We start from the raw sequence: 14,692 nt of genomic DNA, 5'->3' as shown, positions 1-14,692 counted from the left end.
CAATTGCTTTGGATTTAATTTGCACTAAATGCTCAGCTGTGATTTCATTTATGAGTTCTTCAAAACCAGATGCAAGTGGCCCTTATGAATTCAATACTAGATTAGTTTATGCCTTACGATCCATTGGCAAGGGCATGGCTGCAGGGAGAACATTTTGTTCAGTGATGAACTTACATCAACCAGCAAATAAATTTGAAAAACTGACTGCAATATTAGAGAAAGCTTTATGTGAGGTCAGTGAGGAAAGCATGAAACTGGCTGCTAGGGAAGCATTGGAAGAAAATGATGGCTGTTTGGATATTGCAGTTGCACTTGATGGAAGTTGGCAGAAAAGATGTCATAGGCCTACGTCTCTGAATGGAGTAGTGCCTGTCACAAATATAGACACCGGTAAAGTGTTAGATGTGGAGATAATGTCGAAGTATTGCTAATGTTGTAAAGTCAATATATACACAATTATCACAATGTACACCAAGAAGGAGTTGTAAGTGATAAACAGAAGTTGGTAAAGAACACAACTGTGTGGCAAATTTTAGAGGAACAAGTGGTGGTATGGAAGTTCATGGAGTACAACAAATATTTCATCACTCCATAGAAACAAGAGGCGTACGGTACACCAAATATTTGGGCGATGGTGACAGTAAGGCATACAACAATGTGGTGAACTCTAAGCCATATGGAGATGCCATTATTAACAAAATAGAATGTGTAGACCATGTTCAAAAATGTTTGGGAACAAGGCTGAGAAAACTAACTGTTGATATGAGAGGGAAAAAATTAGATGATGTAAAATTGTTGACTGGACAGGGTCGGTTAACTGAAACTGAAATAGAAAACTTGCAGGTATACTATGGGCAGGAGTTAGGAAAAATAAAGAAAATCTAGAGGCAATGAAGAGAGATGTTTGAGCCATACTCTTCCACAAGTTCTCTACTGATGACAAGCCATGTCATGGATTGTGTCCATCAGTAGAAAATTCGTGATGCAAATACAATAGCGCTCAGGCAACTGGAGAATCTTATTCTCACCAGCATTCTCGTCCTGCTGCTGTTATTACATCAATAAAACCTACCGTATTTACTCGAATCTAAGCCGCACTTTTTTTCCGGTTTTTGTAATCCAAAAAACCGCCTGTGGCTTAGAATCGAGTGCAAAGTATGCGGAAGTTCTGAAAAATGTTGGTAGGTGTCGTCACAACTAACTTCTGCCATCAAATATATGTCGCGCTAGACAGGTAGGCTTTGCAGGCACAAAGAGAAATACTGGCGCCAAAACCTCTGCGTCAGTAACTAAATTAAAAGGTAGAAGAATGTAAACATTATGCAATGTATTCTTTCGTGTTTGCTGCTATTTCATTTAAATCCTGTCTGCCTAATAAACTACGAAACTAGAACAGCAAACGCGGAAGAATATACATATCATGTCGTGTTTATATTCGTATTATTCTTATGCTGAATAGTGATACAGTCAGAAACTAAGCACGCAACTGACTATATTTTTAAATCTAAGATGACCCTAATTTCTGTGCAGAATGTAATGTACTAAAGAAGTCGTCTGCAAAGATTTTCAAACAGAGAAAAATTTTCGCTAAACTCTCGTTCAGAACATCTTCTATCATACGCAGTTTGTTATTTGGTTCTTGTTGATCATTATCAAAGAAAGCAGCAGTTTAAGTAACAACAAATAGCAGACTCTCGCCATTGTTTCGCTTATGAGACAATTCCTCTCTTTTTTTTCCCTTTTTTTTAAAATTGCAAGCTGCGGTAGCGCGCACAAAAGCAAGCCTTGCCGCGAGGGGCGACAGGTCGTAAACACGCATTATCAGAACGTAACAAACAATGCATGACAGTACAATAATGCATTTTCAGCTTAGAGTGACATAAACACCTATAACAAAGAGAACGGCACTTATCAGATCAAAGCAAAATAAGCAATCGATTCAAACCAGACGAAGCACACGAAAGAGGAAGGGTACCCGTATAAATACGGACGGAGCGCCTGACATAGCAATGGCTACCTGGTAAAGCTTAACTGTTAAGCTTACGACTCGAACCAAACTACTGTAGCTGTATCTTCATCCATTCGACCTCAATTGTGTTTCACGTTACAATGGACCAACTGTTTTTCGATTTGGAGGGGCGGTCTAAAACTTTTCTCTCACCTTGAATTTCGAGTCTCAAATTTCGGGAGCGGCTTAGATTCGGGAAAATTTGTTTTCCTTGATTTCGAGTCTCATTTTTCGGGTGCGGCTTAGATTCGAGTGCGGCTTAGATTCGAGTAAATACGGTATTTTCAGAGACTTGGCTCATCCTGCCCTTCTAAGGAAATGTCTGCATGGGCAGACACAGGACCCAAATGAATGTTTCAACAGCATAATTTGGAACTGCCTTCCTGCTTGTAGGCAAGCATACAATGAAACTAGGAGTTCCTGATGCTGTTATTACATTCAATTGTGGTAATATTGGAAAGTATTGGGTACTGAAAAATCTGGGAATTAATCCTGGTGAAAATATAATCACTGGGCTGCAACACTGCGATAAAATGAGGATAGCTGATGCAGACAGGTCTGCATCTAATATGGCCAAGAAAGCAAGACAAACATCCAGAAAGGTGAAAAAAGAAGCTGGAAGACCTGCTAGAGGCCAAAGAAGGGCCATCATATGCAGCAGGACAGTTTTAATTAACTGTAAGTAACAATTTTCAAAAGTTTTTCCTTTAAAGTCAATTTCCCGCAAACTAAAATTTTCAGTACATATGCCCCATTATAACAGAAACTATCATAGATAAATGAATGAAATTTTCAGAGACTCCGCATAACATAAAAAGCCACCTCTGGTACTACATTTATTAATATTCCCCCATCACGAAGTTCACAAAAAATAATTTGTGCAGAAATACTTTTTGTTAATAAATTTAAAAAAGTATTTCTGAAAAACTATAAAATGGATAAAGTAGATTTTAGTACAGTTGACTCTATTAGCATCATGTAACATACAGTAAAAATATTACGGTCCTGCATCAAATAGTTATTTTTAGGAATGGGTCAAATACTTGTCTGAATTAACATGGGTTAGATAGGCACGGTGTGATCCCCTTAAATAGCACGAACACACAAACAGGAAAAGTTAATTGTTTAAATTAATATACATAGTGTTGCTACAAGAAAAGCAAAGCTTTCTCATATAATATTGGTCTCTAAGGTTAATACGCTGCAAGATAAGCTAAGTTTTCACACATAATGTTGGTCTTTTATGCGCATATTACGCTTTAAGATATATCTCACAAATGTGCCAGTAAAACTTTTAATAACGACATAAATGTCCGATTTCCTGGGCTCAAAATGGGTCGACATCAAAGAGTTGACTTTTAAATGAGAGTCAAACGCTCTGTGATTTAAGAAATTCATCGTACATTCTCGCACATAGTTCAACTTGCATAAAAGGAAATTTACTTTAAAAGTAACACTTTTTAAACTACCATTCGCAATATTTTCGCGTCACCTGTTAGAAATAGATTCATTTCAGCAGTTGCCAGAGAACACCAGATAACAGGCGTCATCGCGCTTGCACAGCTACGATGACGTAGGAGGCCCATATGTTTGTATCTTACATTATGTCATAAAAGAAACAAGACATCAGAGGATACTCCAAGAACATCGGAATTTTGTGACCCCGACTAAAATGTGCACATCTGGTCACCCCTTTCAATTAACCTTGCTAAATCTGTTTAACCACGCCGACCCTGCAATAACTGTGGGACTAAGGCACAAGTGGAAGAAGAAGAAGGAGAAGAAGAAGAATAAAATGTGCATATTTAAAGTGCACATTTGTACGTCCAGATTACCAATGAAGTAGGCCTCGACCTGATATTAAGCTTTTCAATGTGGTTTTCGGGATGTAAATTTTCTTGGACTACCAGTAATGTGTTATTTCAGGTTTGGTTCTTTATTATGGCATAATGCCACACGTGGTAGAAGATGAAAATGTGCACTAGAACTGCAGCGAACAGTTAAAATTAATTAGCCCATAGTGTAGAATTAAACACTTCATTTCATTTCAAATATACTGACTGCCTCAGCGGAAAAGATTAATGAAAGAAAATTTCTTTATCAAAACAACAAAAATAACTTCATTATTCTGCAAGGCAGTTAATGCTTGATTGTCAGAAAGGTGGAAATAAAATAAAATCTGAAACTAATAACATATTTTAACCTTCCATATCTATCTGTTTCATTTTCATTTGACGTGAGAGCAGTAAACGAAGAGGAAACAGCAAAATTCCTAACGTGAACACGTGCAAACTACCCACTTCCCCACTATAACTCAAGACTGCTCCGTGCATCAGCCTCGTATCTATGATATTTCCGAACCGGGGCAATACTAGATAGTGCCCCCACCCCCGGGAAATTTGCCAAAGTGCAGTGCCAGGCCTCTTCACACAGATTTAAAAAAAACCAACTTCAGAAAATTTGCACTCTTTATTCCCTATCAGCTAACGGCTTGCTGCTTTGTGTGACATAAAATTAAATATAGGACACACAAAACCAGTAAACACAAGAGACAAGCAAGACAATACACATTTCTTCAATCCTTAGCTCCTAGCATTTTTTTCTCTCTAATCTTGCTACAGCTTTACATGGTGTGCCTTCCTTTCTGCCAAAGTATCTATTACCTTATCAAAGGTTCGTCAAACTTTTTGCTACATGAAAAATCCAAATGTCGTTGTCTAATACTAAAAAAGCTGTTAATACACATAGGATCTAAGACTGATATGGTTTTTTAATACAAATAGGATCCAAGACTGGCGTGGTTTTTCAATCTGATTACGTCTATTTTCTCACAGTCTGCTAGATAAAACGAAACAGGCCTTTCCAAAACTGCAGCAATTGTAACACACACCAAATAAACGAGACTGCTTTGGCACAAATGGACATTTTCAAAACACCAGAGAATATAATTCACGAAGTACCAATATCAAATGCTTATTAGGCCTACTACAAGCAAAAAGCTTTATGTTAGGAAATAGTGTCACATTTCATTCATATGCTCCAGTTTCTCAAGCATGAGATTGAAAAGTAGTAGTACGAAATTTTTATACAAAGTTGGAATCGTCATATTCTTCCACAATTTGTGCGATATCCCTGTTCCTTCTCCTTTCTTGTTCTAACAAGCAGTCTTGTCATCATTAATTCAGTAACTACTACTGCCAATGTCAAAGCTTATTCACCGGTTAACTTCACTAACTCTGCCAAAATCACCATTTTAGTTATCCTGCGATTATTCTCCGGTTAGGCATTGTTACATGGTCATACAACATGTTTTCCGCGTTACTTCCAGAATATAACTTAAAGCAGCTGCTAGCCGGGGACTGTACAACTGGCCCTTACTAGTATAGCGATCTGACCAAAAATTTTCTGTCAAAATTTCATTTTCTTGGATACACCGAGAAGATAACACATAATCTTTCTTGCCTGTTATTCCTGTTGCTCATTTATTTCCACTCTGGTATTCTCAATCTATGGCTTACACTAGTAATTATAACAACGCTCATCATTCGCAAACCCAATCATCCACATAATCAGACAGCAGTTGGCATTCATCCATTCGGCTTTACTCCGCTCAGCTAGTATAACCCCTTTTGTACGCAGGAAATTTTATTTCTAGATGCAATGAGGATTCCCCTGACAGAGACATCACATACACTATGCACACATTCACAAATCAACTTACGATTCAGTCAGAAATCAAATCAGAATGTGTTCAAAAATGTTCAAAAACCGACAGGGATACGTTTCAAAGTCATATGATAATCGATAGACCAACGTGCGCTGTATGCTAGGTGCTTTGTGAAACAAGGTTTTTCCCCTCAAGGATATGAATTTGCCCCCTCCCCACCCCCTCCTAGATCCCGGCCTGCTGCGCATGCGTGAATCTGGCAGCTTGGGCGTGCCAGCAAAATTTTTCCCAGTAGCATCTCACTGCTGGCAGCGACTGCTTACAAAAACAGCCACATTTCTGTAGCCAGAATCGGGAGAAGGTACTAATCAACTGCACAGGCACACGATCCCGCTCGTAACTGCTAAAACAAATATGATGTAAACAGTTGTGATGTCACACTCATCGGAGGCAATTTGTTGTTACAAAGCATTGCATAGTCTTCCTAAAGCCTTTGACACATTTTGCTGTTGGCAGATGCTTGTGTGAGCACTGTGTTACATTTCCTTTGCAACTTAAGTTTTATTTTTGTTTTTTCCTCTTGTTCATTATTTATTGCTGCAGTATTATTCTGCAGTAGTGGGATACAGTAATACCCTTTGTTAGAGTATTGGTTCTTACCAGTCAAAATTACAAAAATTTAACTGAAAACAAAAACAATGAAAAATTCCCATAATTCTAAAAAATTCCTGGGTTTTTCCTGGTTTTCTTCCGGATTAAAAATTCCCAGATCTCCTGGTTGTCCTGGGTCGTATAAACCCTGTAGTAATGACCTTGTAGACAGTATTTAAAGTAGCTTCAGACTCTCTGCAGATGATGCAATTATCTATAATGAAGTGGTGGCTGAAAGAAGCTGTATAAATATTCAGTCAGATCTTCATAAGGTTTCAAAGTGGTGCAAAGATTGGTAACTTGCTTGAAATGTTCAGAAATGTAAAACTATGCACTTCATAAGATGAAAAAACACAGTATCCTATGACTAGAATATCAGTGAGTCACTGTTGGAATCAGCCAACTCATACAAGTACATGGATGTAACATTTTGCAGGGATATGAAATGGAATGATCACATAGGCTCAGTTGTTGGTGAAGTAGGTGGCAGACTGGTTTATTGGTAGAATACTAGGGACGTGCCATCATTCTACAAAGGTGATGCTAACAAATCACTCTTGCAACCTATTCTAGAATATTGCTCCAGTGTGTGGGACCTATATCAAACAAGACAGGGGATACTGAACGTCTGCATAGAAGGGCAACACAAATGGTCAGAACATTCTTTGACTCGTGGGAGAGGATTACAGAAATACTGAAGAAACTAAAGTGGCTGACTCTTGAAGACAGAAGTAAACTACCTTGAGAAAGTCTACTAACAGTTTCAAGAACCAGTTTTAAACGATGACTAAGAATATCCTACAACCCCCTGTGTATTGCTCACACAGGTATCATGAGGACAATATCAGATTAATTACAGGATGTACAGAGGCATTCAAACAGTCATTCTTCCCATGCTCCATATGTGAATGGAACAAGAAGAAACCCTAATAACTGGTATAACTGGAAGTATCCTCTGTCAAGCACTTCATGGTGGTTTGCAGAGTATAGTTGTAGATGTGGATGTCAACTGTTTATATTTTTTGTTTCAAAAGTCTGTTACTTTCTGGACAGCCCTCATATTTTATTTTATCGTTACATACTTTTTTGTACTTAACTATAATTATATATTTTTACGTAGTTTCACCTTACGCTACATAAAACTACATATTATTGCTTTTTACCCTCTTCAAGTTGCCTATCACCCTCAGTAGGCTACAACCTTAGAAAAATGTCCAAACCCGGCCTACCATAAAAGCTGAAGATAGAAAATAAATTATTTCTAAAAAACCCTTTTTAGTGCAATAAAACATGTTTAATTGTATTTGGAGTTGGATTGTGAAGGAGATGCTTCTGCAAGACTCGAATTTCAGTCCTCAAAAGCAAAGCCGATGCACTAACATAACTATGTATAGCATTATAGTAACCACTGATGGGTTATTAAAGGGGTTTGTGTGCTGTTGAGACTGGCAGAGGCGCAAACAAAAGACTACTGGTTCCAAGTTTTTTGACTGCGAGCGACTTTTGCCAATTCAGAACTAGGGAACGTGTGTACTATGAAAAGTTGCCACACAGCACTTCTTTAGAGTACAAGGGTTTTTCTGTTCCATCAAAATTATCATCTAAATTAAGACTCAGCTTATGGTGGGCAAAGCTTTTACTACTTATGGACAGATTGTTTATGTCAAGCATGCAATAAATAGACTGGTTACTGTATTAAGTGCCAAATTCAGCAACATGTACGTGCGCACGCACGCACACGCGCACACACACACACACACACACACACACACACACACAAAGCAAAGCCCTGCACTTGTGTAAAAAGCAGACCACCAAATTTTTCTGTATGTGCTTTGCTACAGTTACTGTGAAAATTCCATGGAACAAACTTCAATATTCTGAATATTGTGTGGTACTACAGAAGGTATGCAGGCAACATATTCCTGGTGAGCTGACTTTAAAGAAAAAGTAATTAGATTTTTGTTATCAAAAGACTCCAAAACGGGTGTGCAGCTATATAAATAACTACCTCATATGGATAGCTGTTGATGAAACAATGGATGCATTGTGGACGTTTCACTGATTATCTCATTGTTGGGAAACACTTAGAGTGTTTACTGATCTCACTGTTTTGCCTTCAGCGCTGTGTGGAGGGAAGGCCAATCTATAAACTTCTTTGACATACACTATGCAGAATGATAATGTGATTCGTTAACAGCTTTGCTACGTGATTAGAAATTGCCAGTAATTATTGGAAACAAATAAGATAAGTGGAAAGAGAAAGCTCAACAATGGATTGACCCAACGATCAGTTCTCTCACTACATGTGTTCAATGGGTACCTGTCTAACCTCCCTGACGTAACAATCAGAAAATTCTGCTATGCCAATGACCTGACTCTTGTCATACTACAGAAGGAACTGAAGCAGACAGAAGGGATACTGACCAGTGAATTGTTTATACGGGAGAATTGTATCAAAATCTGGAGGCTACATCTCAGTAAGATCAAAACAAAAGTATCTTGCTTCCATTTGAACAATCATCTGGCAATCATGAACATAAGTTCCAGAAGCAACATTCATCATCATAATTAGAAACCATAGTATCTGTTCATCTTGGACCAAGCGAAAAATGTAAGTTAACGCAGATGAGTAGGTACAATAATCTGTAATGTTCAACTACATTATTAGTGGTTTGTTAGGCATAACATGACAAAGCGATATGAAATGGAAAGAGTATGTAAGGCTCGTAGTAGTGAATGTGAATGATCAACTTGGATTTATTGGGAGAATTCTAGAAAAGTTTGATTCATCTGTAAAGGTGACCACATATAGGACACTAGTGCAACCCATTCTTGAATACTGCTGAAGTATTTGAGATCCACAACAGCTTATTTTAAAGGAAGACACTGAAGTAATAACTTAGAGCAATGCTGCTATTTTTGTTACCAGTAGGAACAATAAGCATGTAAGTACTACAGAGGTGCTTCATGAACTCAAATGGAAATCCTTGAGGCAGGCGGAGGTGACGTTCTTTTGTGAAACACTTTTGCGAGTCATTTTTCTCTTGCTCCATTTGTGAGTGAAACAACAAGGGGATGACTTGTAGAAAACAAGATACGCCCCACCATACACCATATGGTGGCTTGTGGAATATTTATGTAGATTCACACACTGCCCTCCACACAGCAGCTTCTGAATCTAGCTCAGAAACTAAAGAGTTGTGACAACATCCTCATGAGTATGAGGAATTACCTGAGGATCCCGTGTTCTTTAGCCTTGGGTTTGTTGTACTCAGGTGCCAAGTATTGTACATCTGTCTGGATGAAAAGCCATTATTCAAAGCTTGCTGACACCATACTGAATTCTACCATGTGCATAAAATTTGTTACTATCAGATCTACCAAAGTTCATTGGCTTCTGCTGTTAACAGATATTATGCCAGTTCATTCAGGCGGATCTACTGTTCTTACGAGGAACTCAACAAGATCTCCAGTAACTATAATCTACCCACACAAATGAACCTGCTACTTTTAAATCTTCAAAGGCTACAGTCACAAAATCCTACTCAGCATGACATTTCTCACATGATAGCCAGAATGGAAACGTCAATGTGAAGTAGAAACAGATGTGCACCTGCATATCATCATCTCAAGATGATGGGTTCCCAACTGGCTCTCACACGCCACACAGGGCCTAGACTGCCCTGAATCAAAACTGAATGGGCTGTGGCAGAAAAGATGTACATCCCAAATGAAACAAGCTGCATAATCCTAATTGGGACTGTGGAGCTCCATGCCAGGCTACACAGTAAACTGTCATTTACTACCAGATTCGAGCACATCACAGTCTTGAAGATGATTTCCTGCTAGCAACACCACACATTATGCATGGACTGAAGAACTTGATATTCAGTTATGACACATATCTAAACTTATCAGTTCACTATTTCTCATTTCTATATATGAGTCTATAAGCATAAACTGTTGACAATTGTGTTTACTAGACACACAAAAAACAATGTTGGCAAACTCAATGGAGAAGATGCCTCAAAGCAATTACTGATTTCCTGCAAAGTGTCAGAACGCACAAATCAGCCAACAATAGCTTGGTTTGGAATGGAAGTCTTTAAAGTGCTAGGCCTGAAGTAATTCAAGAAGACTAAGTTCTTGTTATGTATTCCAACTGCTCAGATCTACATGCTGAAGACTGCAACTGTCCTAAACATAGTCTATTCATATTTAAAATACACTTCACATGCCTGGCCCATGCACAGCAACATACTGCCGAAGAAGTGCTTGGCAGCTGACTGGAAGTAAATAAAATAATTACAAAGATAGTGGTTCCCAAAACCCCACATTGTGTGCTGCTCTACAGAGAACTTCTACCGAATATAGTGTTGGCACCTGAACATGCCCTAACAAGGTTAGGGTACATGGACTGAAGCTGTTGATTTCTATAATGAAACTTCACAAGCTATGAAATTTATGACTGATTCATTCCTAAGAGAATCCTCAGTTTCACTACAAGATGCACAAAATGCATTCAAGATGTACAAAATGCATTCACTGAACCTAAAATCAAAAATGCTCCTGTGTACATCCACAGCAACTTAGGCTTCCTTGGCAGCAGCACTGAAGAATCACAAGCTCTGTACTGTGTTGTCTTTGCAGAAACAGTAAGAAATTCGGGATATTTAATTCAACTACAATCTGCAATATCCTCAATAGGCGAGGAAAAGACACGTCAGCAGACATCTCACCTGGAATATTTCATGTCCTAAAATTAACACCACTAACATCCTTTTAGGGCTCTAGAGGTGAAGTGAAGCCAGCTTCCCTCAGAGAGACAACCCTGACAGAAAATCATGCAGGTCGCGAAACCTAGAAGTGGCAGCCCCATCACATGACAACTTGCACAGCACTCGTAACGCAGGTAGGTGAATATAAAATTACCGGCAAACTCACAAACAGCCTTGGATACAGAACTGGATCAACTGGTGAGAACCAGAAAATCTCAAAAGGACAAACAATTTGGCATTATGGATTATGTCTCTTTGGTAACAAGGAATGTTAGAGGATTGACCAACAAAGAGAGTGAGTTAAATCAAGTACTCAAAGAAAGGAAAGTAGGCACTGCAATAATAACACAAATTAAGAAAAAACTAAAAGGAACAAAAGATTCAACAGGCTACTGGATGGTTTACAGTGGTGTCCCACGAAGAAAATGAGCTAATGCTGAAGTAGAAATATTAGTCAATGAGAAATTGAGAGGAACGATTCATGAATACAGCTTCATAAATGAAAGAAAAATGATAGATTTCAAATTCGAAGAGGTCATCTAACATTTAAAGTTGTCTACTGCCGAGAGGAGGGAAGGAAGGATAATACTGATACTTTTTACGATGATCTTCAGAAAGAAGCGAACAAAATCAACAAGATGGACCATGTTGTCATCACTGGCGGTTTTAAAGCGATAGTTGGAAATCTATTTATGCCAGGAATAGTAGGACTATTTGGAGGAAAGACCCTCAATAATAACTGACATGAACTACCCCAGTTTGCCTCCTTCAACAATTTTAAAATTATTAACACTTATTACAGAAAGAAAGACATACACAAGTTTACATGCAGTGCACATGGATTAAGGTCTGTGATTAATTACATATTCATTAATGATAAAATGAATAATCTCATGCAAGATGTATGTGTTTACAGAGGAAGTGACATAGGCAGTGACCCTACCTTTTAGGCAGTAAGATAACATTACTATCAAGATGGAAGAAGGCAAAGAAACTCCAAAAGAAGCCACAACAGGAGTTGTTCAAAGTATATCTCCTGTTGGAATACAGTATTAGAAAACTTTATCAATACAGACTCCAAGAAAAGCTTGATTCACTATAAGTCAATGAAGACATCGATACAGAATGGAATAATATCAAAACCTGCATCATTGAAGTAGTCTCAGAAGCACTTGGTAAAAGGAATAAAACGGATGGGAAAAAAAACAACTCAGAATTTGCAACACAGAAATTAAAGAAGCCCTTAAAGAAAAACAAATGGCTTATTTGAAGTTTATACAGACAAAAACAATATCAGAAAGCTGGGAAACACACCAAATAAAAAGGAATGCTGCACAACAAATAGTGTGCAAAGCACACCGAGAGTCGTGAGACTCATTCATAAAGGTCCTAGAACACGAAGTACATGGTAGACAGCAATGTGCACACAAGGTCATGAAAGTCCTCAACAAGGAAGAAAAAGGACACTGTCTCACTGAATATTATACCCAATGAACAATGGATTAATCATTATACCGATCTGAGGAGTATACAGAAGACAGAAGATGACAGTGAAGAAAGTATGTACAATGAAACAGTAGATCCAATTACTATGGACGAACTACAAAAGGTTTTGAAAGGCATGAAGAACAGAATAGCTACTTGAATAGATTGAATAAATGCAGAGCTAATTAAATATGGAGGGTTACCACTAGATAAAAGACTTTCACAATTAATAAATGAATGTTGGTCGAACTGCAAGGTCCCAGATGCTTGGTATACAGCAGAAGTAATCTCTCTTTTCAAAAAAGGGAAATGTAATGACTGTAAAAACTTTCACAGCATACATATTCTAAACACTGGATTTAAATTATAATTAAAAATCATCAATAACCGCATGATGAATATTACAGAAACTATTATTTCTGAAGAACAAAATGGATTCAGATCAGGTAGTTCATGCACAGACAATGTGTCTGTAATTTAAAACATCATAGAAAAACACAAGAGAATTTAATAAAGAAACCCATGTGGCCTTTATCGACCTTGAGAAGGCCTTTGACTTGTGAGACACGATAGCCTATGGAAGATTATGCCTTGAGTATGGATGTCTTTATCGCCTAATAGAGGTAGTGAAAAGTTTTTACAAAACTACATACACAGTAAGAAACAGGTAGGAATCAATTCGAAGAAATAATCATTAGACAAGGATGTGGACTACCACCTATCCTTTTTAATCTCTACAGTGACTTCATTCTTTGCAAACGGAAAATGTAAAGTAAACAAAGGAAGTGAGATAACTAATTAGGAATACCTGAATATACTTTTGTTTGCTGATAACATCATTATTTTTTAAAAAATAAAGGTGACCTCTAAAGATCAGTATACCAGCTGAACAAAATTTGCAAGAAGTACAACTTTAAAATTGCTAGTAACAAAACAAAAATAATGGCATTCCGAGGAAAATATCCAGTCCAGATCAAAAACTGTTTTGGATAATTCAGTTTTAGAACAAGTGTCTCAAATCTCTAATTTAGGCTGTGCTCCAAGTTTTGATTTGCATCCCGATATTGAAATAAGATACACAAAATTCCAGGCTGTCTGTGGTACCATCAGCAGAATACTGGGCCATGAAGTACAAAAAGAAGCCATCATGAAATTCTATCAAGTAACAGCAATTCTGGTGTCATCCTACGGAAACAAAAGCTGGCTTGCCACAAAAAGACAAAAAAACAAAATCTGAATGGCAGAGATGAGCTTCCTAAGAAAGACGAAAGGCTGCACAAGGAGAGATATGCTTCGAAACTAAAATATTAGAACAAAATTAAATATTTTCAGCACGAATGAAAAAATTCAAAAATATCGTGAAGTTGGAATCAACACCTCATGAGAATTCCAGGTCACAGAATTCCTCAGAGGATCTTCAATTACAACCAAAATAGAAAAAAGAGATATTGGAAAGCCTAAAAAAAGATGGGAATTATTTTGTTTGAGTTTGGGAGAGAGAACAGCATAATCCTTGAAAGGAAGATGATGATCATCCATCATCATCATCATCATCATCATGTCATGGGGAGAGATCATTTTCCTCCTACAAAAACATTTTTTCTGATCATCAACATTATATGACCGCAGAGGATTTGGAAGAGTACCTGATTGTTCACTGTGCTTCAAAATGAAGGGTAATTTTAATGACGACGGACATTTTAGTAAAAGATGTGACCGAAAATAAATTTATTTTATTTTTACAGTATAGAGTTTCAGAATAAAAAAATTAAATAAAACAAAATGAACCTTCTTAATGCACTTCATGTGCTTCTGGTGCATTTGAGTGGATAATAAGGTAGTATAGCAGGTTATGGTGTAATTCAGAAGTTTATTTCCGTTGAGATTGATGTTTTATGTTAAATATTTAACAAAATATTTTTGGCTCTGTAACTGACCTAAAGTTAAAATCTATGAGGGACTACACACAGGGAGGCCATGGCTCAAATAAAGCTCATATGAATGTAGCATGCAATGATCACGAAGATACAAAAAGACTCACACAAGATTAGCAATGAAGCTGCTTCAAAGTGATTAAAACAACATCACCATTGACATTTT

The 14,692-nt window shown here is 37.5% G+C and overlaps 1 protein-coding gene across 9 annotated transcripts in view; it reads right to left on the bottom strand.

The window, feature by feature from the left end:
* The window catches only part of LOC124607467 (broad-complex core protein), a 162,317-nt gene that overhangs the window by 112,415 nt on the left and 35,210 nt on the right, over positions 1 to 14,692 (bottom strand). The gene's annotated exons all lie outside the window — the stretch shown is intronic.

Source organism: Schistocerca americana, chromosome 3, assembly GCF_021461395.2.
Source record: "Schistocerca americana isolate TAMUIC-IGC-003095 chromosome 3, iqSchAmer2.1, whole genome shotgun sequence".
Taxonomy (NCBI): Eukaryota; Metazoa; Arthropoda; class Insecta; order Orthoptera; family Acrididae; genus Schistocerca; species Schistocerca americana.
This window is presented reverse-complemented; position numbering and strand designations above follow the sequence as displayed.